General features: G+C 44.9%; 1 long non-coding RNA gene and 1 pseudogene across 1 annotated transcript; both read left to right on the top strand.

The window, feature by feature from the left end:
• The first annotated feature begins 6,663 nt into the window (after positions 1 to 6,663).
• On the top strand, positions 6,664 to 9,914 carry LOC144124672 (uncharacterized). The gene is made up of 2 exons (XR_013313249.1): positions 6,664 to 6,794; positions 9,796 to 9,914. It is a non-coding gene; the product is annotated as an uncharacterized LOC144124672 (long non-coding RNA).
• On the top strand, positions 6,801 to 9,026 carry LOC144124671 (uncharacterized; annotated as a pseudogene).

Below are 9,914 nucleotides of genomic sequence, written 5' to 3'. Positions count from 1 at the left end.
GATAAAAGTGTTTCTCTTCGCATAACTTACAAGATAAACGCTCTAACAATATGCATATAAATTAGAATCTTCACCATTGCAACAAGTAGCGTCCTAAAGTACTTGGGTGTAACACTTACTAATAACCCTTTCCTGGAACTCTCACATAGATATACATCTGTTTCCACTCCCATTCTGTAAGCTCTGTCTATATAAGGCATAAACTTCGAAACGCCCCCGCTAACGTTAAGCTCTTAGGTTACAATACTCTAATTAGACCCAAGCGTGAATATGCTTGCATAATTTGGGGACCCTCTATACTAAGTCTAACATAAGAAAGCTCGAGAACGTTCAAAGGAAAGCAATTAGATTCATATATTCAAAATATCTACCCACTGACTCCCCCTCAGACTTGATGCATTCTAACAGTATTGAAGAACTACAGGTAAGAAGACGAAATTTTCGTTTAGATTTTCTTTCATTACTTCTTAATAATAAACTCAGACTTGACCCTTCTGCTTATCTTTCCCCAATGCCAACACGGAATACACGACACTATCACAAAGCTCTTTTAAAACCATATTTTGCCCGGACTAACTCGTTCAAGTTTTCCTTTTTCCCACGCACCTTATCTGACTGGAACTCATTAACCGAACCAAATCAACCCTGAAAAACAGACGCGTTCCTCAGCCATCTTTGATATTGCGTATTATGTATTTTTTTCTGCTTTGTCTTGCATTGCTGTATTGTTGTTTTACTACATTATCTTTGCTGTATTGTTGTATTTTTGTTGCTATACTTTAGCTTTTTGTGCACCTGCCCTTCCTGCTTGGACCTAACCATGGTCTGCAGTATGCACATAAATAAATAAATAGAGCTACAATTCTTACTCCGTGATGATCCTTGACCTCTGTTTCCTCAGCCCTCTTCTTCTTTAAGGGTGGAAAATTACCTGGCTGGGATGTTTCCAGTTCCAGTTCAGGTTTATTGGCTAGTTGCTTCTTAATGTAATCAAGTTGTTTGCATAACGTCTATGCGAAACTTCATTGCGAACGGAAGCTGCTTGCATGCCTGTCACAGCGTGATCTCTGTCTGCGTGTGTCCTATGTGTGTGGCAGGAAAGACCTGTTTTTAAAACGTTAATATGCAGAAATCTAAAGATGGAAGTGTGTGCCGAGAGAAAAAGGTGAGCAGTTAGACATCATCTATGTAAATGCATTCAGATCAAGTCAAATCGTCGTCTATGCTTAATAACACTTAGGCACATCCTTTGTACTCTCATGTCCTCTGAGATCAGGCATCTTGTATTGAAAAGGTTTACAAAATGGTAGCGTGAACTGCATTTTTAGCAAGCTGCTGCCTTCACTGAGTGCTGGTGCATTGTTCATTACATGCGTACGCACTTCATGCAGGCCTCGTACCTGGTCAGCACGGATATGCGACCGAGTCTGTGGCAGCCAGCATGCACCCCCAAGCCAGTGGCTGTATTTTTTGCCAACAAGTAAGAAGCTACTGTTTAAGGGTGACTCACTCATCATCCTTATTGAGAGAGAATAACACCGTATTGAATTTTCAGCCTCTGTCTGGGGCTTCTCTGTACTGTGGCCATCTACTAGCCCTCGCCCAAAACCTTACGGAAATGTTGGACAAACTCGTGAGGAATAGAGATGCAGTGTTTGGTTTGGGCTGCGAGCAAGTTATTGAGGGAGGTAGGATGAAGGTTTGGGTGTATTGTGCGTAGCTTATTTGTGCGGGATTCACTGAATATGGGGCATTCTGGCGGAATGTGCGTGATAGATGGGATGGCCTCGCAGTAGGGAGATGTAGGGGAGTCTGGCGGCTTGCTTGATGAAGTGGTATATCGTAAACGGGTCCGAAAGTAATATGCCTATGCCCTATGCACTACTCAGTAATTTGGATGGAAGGATCAAATTCCTCAGAGGTGGAACTCTACATATTTTGTTGTCTGTGAGCTTTGTTAGCTTAGCTTGTCTTTCTCTAGCATGCGTTTTTTGTGCTGTTGTCGTGTCCTCGATGTCTGGCTGCCGAAATGGGGTTTCAAGTAATTGCACTGGCAGGTAAGAATATATGCTCTTTTGTTCCCCGGTACATTCTCGTGGCCAGGAATGATGATGGTTTAGTAGTTAAATACTAGTGCTTGCTGGAAGGCCTGCCATGCTTCTTGACTGCCCATCCTTGCGAGGACATTGTCGTGTTTTTGCAATAATAGAGTACCGGTTCAAACGATTGGCTGCTGTTTCACCATTTGTAGTAGACCGCACGTCTAGATGTACATTTTTAATGCGCCGGTTTTCGGGTAGTGTGGCCATGAGAGTGTAGTGTGGTTTTTTGGGTGGTGTGGCCATCTCTCCTCGGCAACCCGCATCCCTGTAACAAATGCAGGCGTCGGGGTAGGAAGTTTTCAGTTAGGCGCAGTAGTAAGCCTTTCTGCGGTTTAAAGACCGAGGGGTGCTGAGTGCAAGTCTCAATCATTCCTTTTTATGGCAATGCCTCGTGAAGTGTGGAGAAAGTCGCAATATGCACAACACCCGCAGCATATGCCTTTCCATAAGTCTCGATCGAGCTTACATGTCTTAGGAAAGTCTATTGCCACCTGGGGCATTAATGCGACGCACTTGCCTAGCGAATTACCCGAGCTTGCAAGAAAGGAATGCTCTAAATTATTAATATCGAGTGATATGAACTGGCAGTTGTCGCTTGTCGCACTCAAGCCAACACATAATACGTAACATAAGGGTTGTATTTAGTAACGAATGCAACCAGTTTGGGATAGATGGTTGAGTTTGTGTTGTGGATGCGGCACTGGTCAGAACAGAGGATTTCGTTTCAGGAACAAATGATTGTGTTTCAGGGATTAATGTCCATATCAACGAATCATGTTAATAGTGGGCGTTGCTGGTAACATAACACTTACCGTACTATGATAACACTTGATCCTGTAGCTTCAAAAATAGATACATAAAAATGCTTTTAGAAGTTCATGGCTACTATGACATCTGAAATCAACTGGTAAAAAAATCTTAGCTTTTGAAATTCACCACTACCGTATGACCGTACTGAGTTAAGTGTACAAGTAATGCCCTTTAGGAGTATCTCAAACATGCACAGCAGGAAAGCAAATAGTATTTGCAGACGAAAATGCAGTAACTTAGTGTGTCTTATCCTGGACCTCACTCCTGCAAAGTGCAAATGAAGTTTCGTTTTTTTTAATGAAGCATGCTTCCACCATGCAGTGACTCCACAGCGACTCTTCACTTGTGCTTTACTGGTCTTGCATAAAATTTGAACCTGATCTAGACGTGGGCGTTACTATTTTTTTTGCTCCGTTGACAGCGATGGCTCACACTCTCGTGCACGATCATTCACGCAGCTTCTAGTATCTCCTACGTACGTTTTTTCACAGGTTATTGGTATCTCGTGGACTCTCGAAGCCTTAATATAGATTAATATAGATTTGCTTAACATAGATTTGCCAGTATTCAACCACTCTGAATTCAAGACTTGTTTATAGTGTGCATGCCTCTAATATCTATTCCACTGATGTGACCTGCCTTCTTTGGTACAGGAATGGCGGTTGCATCAACGGGGCCGTCAAGGTACGTGCTCGACAATTCATAAGAACTTTGTACTTGCCTGCCCTCTAATTTAGTTTGTGTTACAACTTTAGCGATTCTGTCATCCCCACTGGTTTCACTTCAGCTTCAGCTTTTTGTAAAGCGTTGCAGCAGTGTTTCAACCACTGCCTCCACAATGGCACAACAGAAGCCGACACAGATGAGACTCCACAGAGATCTATTACCTCGTTACTCAGTGCACTCGAAAATCGTTAGACATGCAGTTGGCGCTCTGATCCTACTGTGTGCTCTCCTGAAGATGTGTTCACAAGATTGCAGGGAAGATATATTGCCCACGTGCGCTGGCTTGTCCCTTCCGGCTTCCCCTCAGTGGTCTTGGTGGCCGGGCTGAAACTGCAGTGATAGATAAGTCAGAGCGACAAAGGGATTAAACCAATGTGAGACCGGGGGTGATGACTTATGTGCATCAATTATAAAGGATAGCAGTGCTACGCCCTGCGCTAAAGGTTGTCTAGAGCTTTCAAATACTTCACGCTTTTTTATGTGTTCCTTCTTTGCTGCAACATTTGAACTGCCTTCTGCTAACACAAAATCTAAAAGCGGTACGCATTAGTACAGCTGTGTACGGTTAATAATGCCGTAAAATTATAGGAATATATATCTTTTGCCTGTTGATAAGGGGGCACACCGGTTAAAACAGGTGGCACCAGCATGGCGCAGTGCAAGTATCTTCCCCTTTTCAAGAAGAATATCGGTTATATTTTCTGCGTACGTTCTCAAGATGGCACGTTGCATGGAAGTAATGTTCTTATTACCACAGGTGCTGCCAAGTTTCCTAATTGTAATCATATCTTTTTATCACAGCTTGGCTTGACAGTGTAATCGAGTGGTTACATAGACATAATAGTGTTAAGGGCCTCCGCCGCAGAAAAGCCAGAGCCGTCGTCAGCGTAGTTGGATGTGAGCGAAAAATATATATAAAAAAAATCTCTAAGCAACCTAGGTGGGCAAAAAGGAGGCAGATAGGCCACCTAGGTCATGTGACCTTGCGAAATCGTCGCAACGAGCTGACAGGTTTGTGTGAAAACCGTCTATTGTGACCGGTTGGAGTAAATTACTGACGAAGAGGAGGCGTTGCTCGGAAGAAGCAACCTCCCAGACAACACCAAACATCCTGAGGACGTCCTCAAATGGTCCAAACGTCCTCGGGGCCTCTAAAACATCCTCAATATGTCCTCATAATGTCCCAGGTTGGATTGTCCTCAGAACGTTCGAAGAATGATGTTCTCAGGTCATACCAGCGGCTTCGTGGTCCTCAAAATGTCATTTTGAGGACATATGTTTGTGAACACGCATGCATGAAAATTATCAGAAAAATAATGCTTGTATATATATATATATATATATATATATATGTGTGTGTGTGTGTGTGTGTGTGTGTGTGTGTGTGTGTGTGTGTGTGTGTGTGTGTGTGTGTGTGTGTGTGTGTGTGTGTGTGTGTGTGTGTGTGTGTGTGTGTGTGTGTGTGTGTGTGTGTGTGTGTGTGTGTGTGTGTGTGTGTGTGTGTGTGTGTGTGTGTGTGTGTGTGTGTGTGTGTGTGTGTGTGTGTGTGTGTGTGTGTGTGTGTGTGTGTGTGTGTGTGTGTGTGTGTGTGTGTGTGTGTGTGTGTGTGTGTGTGTGTGTGTGTGTGTGTGTGTGTGTGTGTGTGTGTGTGTGTGTGTGTGTGTGTGTGTGTGTGTGTGTGTGTGTGTGTGTGTGTGTGTGTGTGTGTGTGTGTGTGTGTGTGTGTGTGTGTGTGTGTGTGTGTGTGTGTGTGTGTGTGTGTGTGTGTGTGTGTGTGTGTGTGTGTGTGTGTGTGTGTGTGTGTGTGTGTGTGTGTGTGTGTGTGTGTGTGTGTGTGTGTGTGTGTGTGTGTGTGTGTGTGTGTGTGTGTGTGTGTGTGTGTGTGTGTGTGTGTGTGTGTGTGTGTGTGTGTGTGTGTGTGTGTGTGTGTGTGTGTGTGTGTGTGTGTGTGTGTGTGTGTGTGTGTGTGTGTGTGTGTGTGTGTGTGTGTGTGTGTGTGTGTGTGTGTGTGTGTGTGTGTGTGTGTGTGTGTGTGTGTGTGTGTGTGTGTGTGTGTGTGTGTGTGTGTGTGTGTGTGTGTGTGTGTGTGTGTGTGTGTGTGTGTGTGTGTGTGTGTGTGTGTGTGTGTGTGTGTGTGTGTGTGTGTGTGTGTGTGTGTGTGTGTGTGTGTGTGTGTGTGTGTGTGTGTGTGTGTGTGTGTGTGTGTGTGTGTGTGTGTGTGTGTGTGTGTGTGTGTGTGTGTGTGTGTGTGTGTGTGTGTGTGTGTGTGTGTGTGTGTGTGTGTGTGTGTGTGTGTGTGTGTGTGTGTGTGTGTGTGTGTGTGTGTGTGTGTGTGTGTGTGTGTGTGTGTGTGTGTGTGTGTGTGTGTGAAATTTGATTTCTAAGCATTTACTTCCATTAAGTTTTATTTGTGATGCATTACTGCGACGGCGCTCTGAAGTTTTATCCCATTCACAGTATGCATGCAGTTTTTTTCAACGACAGCGCGCTTAGACCGCAAATTGCTGCACGCGGAAACGAGAGAAACCACCGCCTTTAGGTGACTACCGCGCATGCACGATTGTTCTAACTGCAGCCCAGAGAACGCTTGCTGCGTGCCAACGACAGAGAAAAAAGCTTGAGGTGCGGTTTCGGTAAGGCTCGTGCAACGCCGTATTCAATCATCCGCATCGCTGCTGGTTCATGTCCTGAGAAAATCGATGAGTTCTGGTCTACCGTAGTTGTGATTGCCGTTTTTTCATGTGACGACGCTATCGCGCACAATTAAAGCTTCTGCAAATCGTTTTCCTTCATGCAAGGCTACGTGTTGTACGCAATGCCGCTAGCTTTTCCTTTGGCGAAGGAGCACGATTTTAGCCCGATCACGGAAGGCGGGCTTGAATCCGGGGGCCCGTCTGTGTGTTGCTGGGTAGGCAAATTACAGTGTTTTTTATTTCAGTAAAAAATGTTCTTTTTCACAAAGTCAATCGTTCCGCAATATTTATTGCCTCTTAACATCGCATCGCACGATCAACATCATCATTACCGTGTGTTGCCGCTTCTCGTTTAAGCCAAGCCAAGCCTGCATCCGCAACGTCGTGATCGATCACCGTGACGGCGAAGCACGCACGCTACTCGCACGTGCGTGTTATTCCGCGATGGATGCCTCTCAGAAAAGTGAGTGACGCCTTTTAGATTTGCACGATGTCAACGGAAAGTCGTGCGCGAAAGTTTCGCCGCACTAGGAAAAGACGGGTTGACGTTAGCCTGCAGCTCCCCGCGTGTGCCGAAGCTGGTGCTGATCCATTGTCAGAACAGTGCAGCCAGCTTCAGCGTGATGTGTGTGTGACCGAACGTTTTGTGCCCGATACTGAGGATGTGCCGACCCCAGACCCCACAAGTCAAGATGCTGAAGCTGGGACCTCATCGGTTTTTGTAGATTTAAGCTCCGATCAGGACCTTTGTCCTCAGGTTGACGGCAGGTTTGATTACGAAGCCGATCATGAACGCGCTGACGAGGACGTAGCGACTTTCCGCCACCAGCTTCAAACTTGGGCAGTGGAGTCTGGGTCATCGCATGCTGCTGTCACGTCACTTTTGAAAGTGCTCCGCAGCCACAAGTGTTTTTCTTCTCTCCCATCATCGGCGAGAGCGCTGCTACAGACACCGAAAAAATCGAATGAACTTTCCGAAATTTCGGAAGGCCAGTACCGCCACTTCGGTGTAGAAGCAGGAATACGGGAAATCCTGGGACAGTGTCGAGACCTGCCGCCGGAACTGAATATGACTTTTCATATTGATGGCCTACCATTATCGAAAAGTTCTAGAGGCCAGTTTTGGACAATTCTCGGCCGCATAAGCAACCTCAAGCATGCGGCACCATTTGTGACGAGTGTTTCTTCGGTGACAGCAAGCCGAGAGATGCAAATGAGTTCCTATACAGCTTTGTTGAAGAGCTAAATGTTCTTTTATCTACAGGAATTGCTGTTGAAGCTTTCACAATACCTGTAAAGCTAAAAGCCATTGTGTGTGATGCGCCTGCAAAGGCATTTGTTTTGTGAGTCAAAAACCACACGGGCTATTACAGCTGCACGAAGTGCACTGTTAAGGGTGCGTACATTGAAGGAAGAGTCTGTTTTCCAAACATTAGCAGTGAGCTGAGAACTGACTGCAGTTTTAGGCAGAGGTCGCAGGAGCAGTATCATACTGGAAGCAGTATTGTAGAGCAGCTGCCAATAGACATTGTGAGGGATGTCCCGCTAGATTATATGCACCTCGTTTGCCTAGGCGTGGTGCACAAATTGCTTGTATTGTGGTTCCGTGGCCCGAAAAATATAAGGCTTGGCAGCAAAGTCCGCATTGAACTGTCAGTGAGAAATGTCAAGGCCGCACCGTTTGTTCCTTGTGAACTTAACCGAAAGCCTCGTAGCCTCACAGATCTGGATCGCTGGAAGGCCACAGAGTTTCGTTTCTTTTTGCTGTATGGGGGACCCGTGCTCCTGTCATCGCTTCTTCCATCACAGATGTATGAGAATTTTCTAGCTTTGCATGTTGCTATTACCATTCTTTCAATGCCTAATGGCACAAAAAGTGAAGTGCGGTATGCAGGGCAGCTTCTGAACCATTTTGTTAAAGGCTTTACGAAGATATATGGCAAGGAGCATGCTTCGCACAATGTGCATTGACTATGCCATCTGGCATCCGATGTTGAGCACCTGGGGCCATTGGATTCATGGAGTGCGTTCCCATTTGAGAACCACATGTTTGCTCTGAAAAGACTGCTCCGAAAACCAGAGCGACCACTTGAGCAGCTCTCTAACAGACTATCACAGCAAGGAGCTGTACTGAAGGAGGCTCAGCAGATGCCAAACTTCCCACTGCTCACTGGACAACATGAGTCTGGGCCCCTTATTGCTCCATGTCAAGGGCCTCAGTTCAAAAAAGTGAAGCTGCCAGGCAGTGTAGTCCTTGCCCCTGGCAAGAGGACAGCTGCTGCATTCTGCAAGATGGATCTATAATTGTCATCGAGAACTTTGCACATCTGCCAACTGGAGCACCTTGCGTTGTAGGAAGAAAGTTCATTCAGCTCGAGGACCTGTACTCCTCTCCATGCCGATCATCAATGCTTGGCATATATAGAGCATCACAACTGTCTAGTCTGCGTGCCTGGCCACTAGAGAATGTTTCACGCAAAGCTTTGAAACTCTTTTTTAAACGCGATGCCATTATTCTTCCCCTCTTTCATTCAGAAATATCAGCATAACTGACTGTATAAACCATGAGTTTATGCCACAGTGGCAGAAGCTGAAGGCTTTTTCTATGGCGGGTGGCATGTTATCTTTTTCCAACTCCAAATGGATGCTTTCAAGCAGTATCTCTCATCATTGCATTTCAACTTGGCCAGTACTATTTATGTGTGCTACAGAATTATCGGCGGGATTTTATTAAATTTTACTGAGGCTTTTCTCAGTTTTCTGGTTCATGTCAGTGGGGCATTTGTACACAAAAGACGAGAAATTCTCTATTTACTTTAGGAAATGTGTGAAAGAGAAATGTAATGCTTGCTGAGGGGCTAGTTGGTGCATATTTTTGTTAAAGGACCTAGTGCCAAAACAGACAGCATGCAGTAAGAGAGAAGGAACAAGCGCTTGTCTTGTATTGTTTGCTGCCTGTTTTGGTGCGGAGTCCTTTTATGAAAACATAAATGTAAAGAGGAAGGAAGGGAGTGAATAGCTTAACGAAATGATCGACTGACCAGTTCACCTATGGCTGTTTTTTTTCCTTTCCTGCGCCTGCGCATTTGTCATTTTTTCCAAGTATTTATTTCGCTCTCGCACTAAATACACTCAGTTGTTAGTCAGCGCTCGAGTTTGTCTGTCTTTCTGGTCCTGTGTGTTTTCTTTTACACTGTTTTCCCTCTGAATATCTCACCAGCTTGCCCAACAACACACCTTGATATGGCTGGATGTTTGTGTGCCTTTTCTTCCCAAATATACACTTTACTTATGTGCAAGTATTTATTATTTGCATGAATTATTTCCTTTTTGGATGCACAACATGCAAAATAATAACATGATTTGCCTGTGCTCCGGTGTTCTACTATGTTTTTTTGGTTTTGTAAATGTGTGTCCTCATAAATGCATATTCCATCTCTGATTTTCCATCTCTATTTCTGTAGGCACCACAGAAGACAGTCGCAGCTCAGAAGAGCAGTAAAGGAGCCCGTGAAGCACACCGGGATAACACCAAATGGCAGCAAGCAGCTGAGGAATTTAATGAATAAATTATTTGCACAAA

This window comes from Amblyomma americanum, chromosome 3, assembly GCF_052857255.1.
Source record: "Amblyomma americanum isolate KBUSLIRL-KWMA chromosome 3, ASM5285725v1, whole genome shotgun sequence".
Lineage (NCBI taxonomy): Eukaryota > Metazoa > Arthropoda > Arachnida > Ixodida > Ixodidae > Amblyomma > Amblyomma americanum.
The sequence above is the reverse complement of the archived record's forward strand: the minus strand, read 5'-3'. Positions and strand labels throughout refer to the sequence as shown.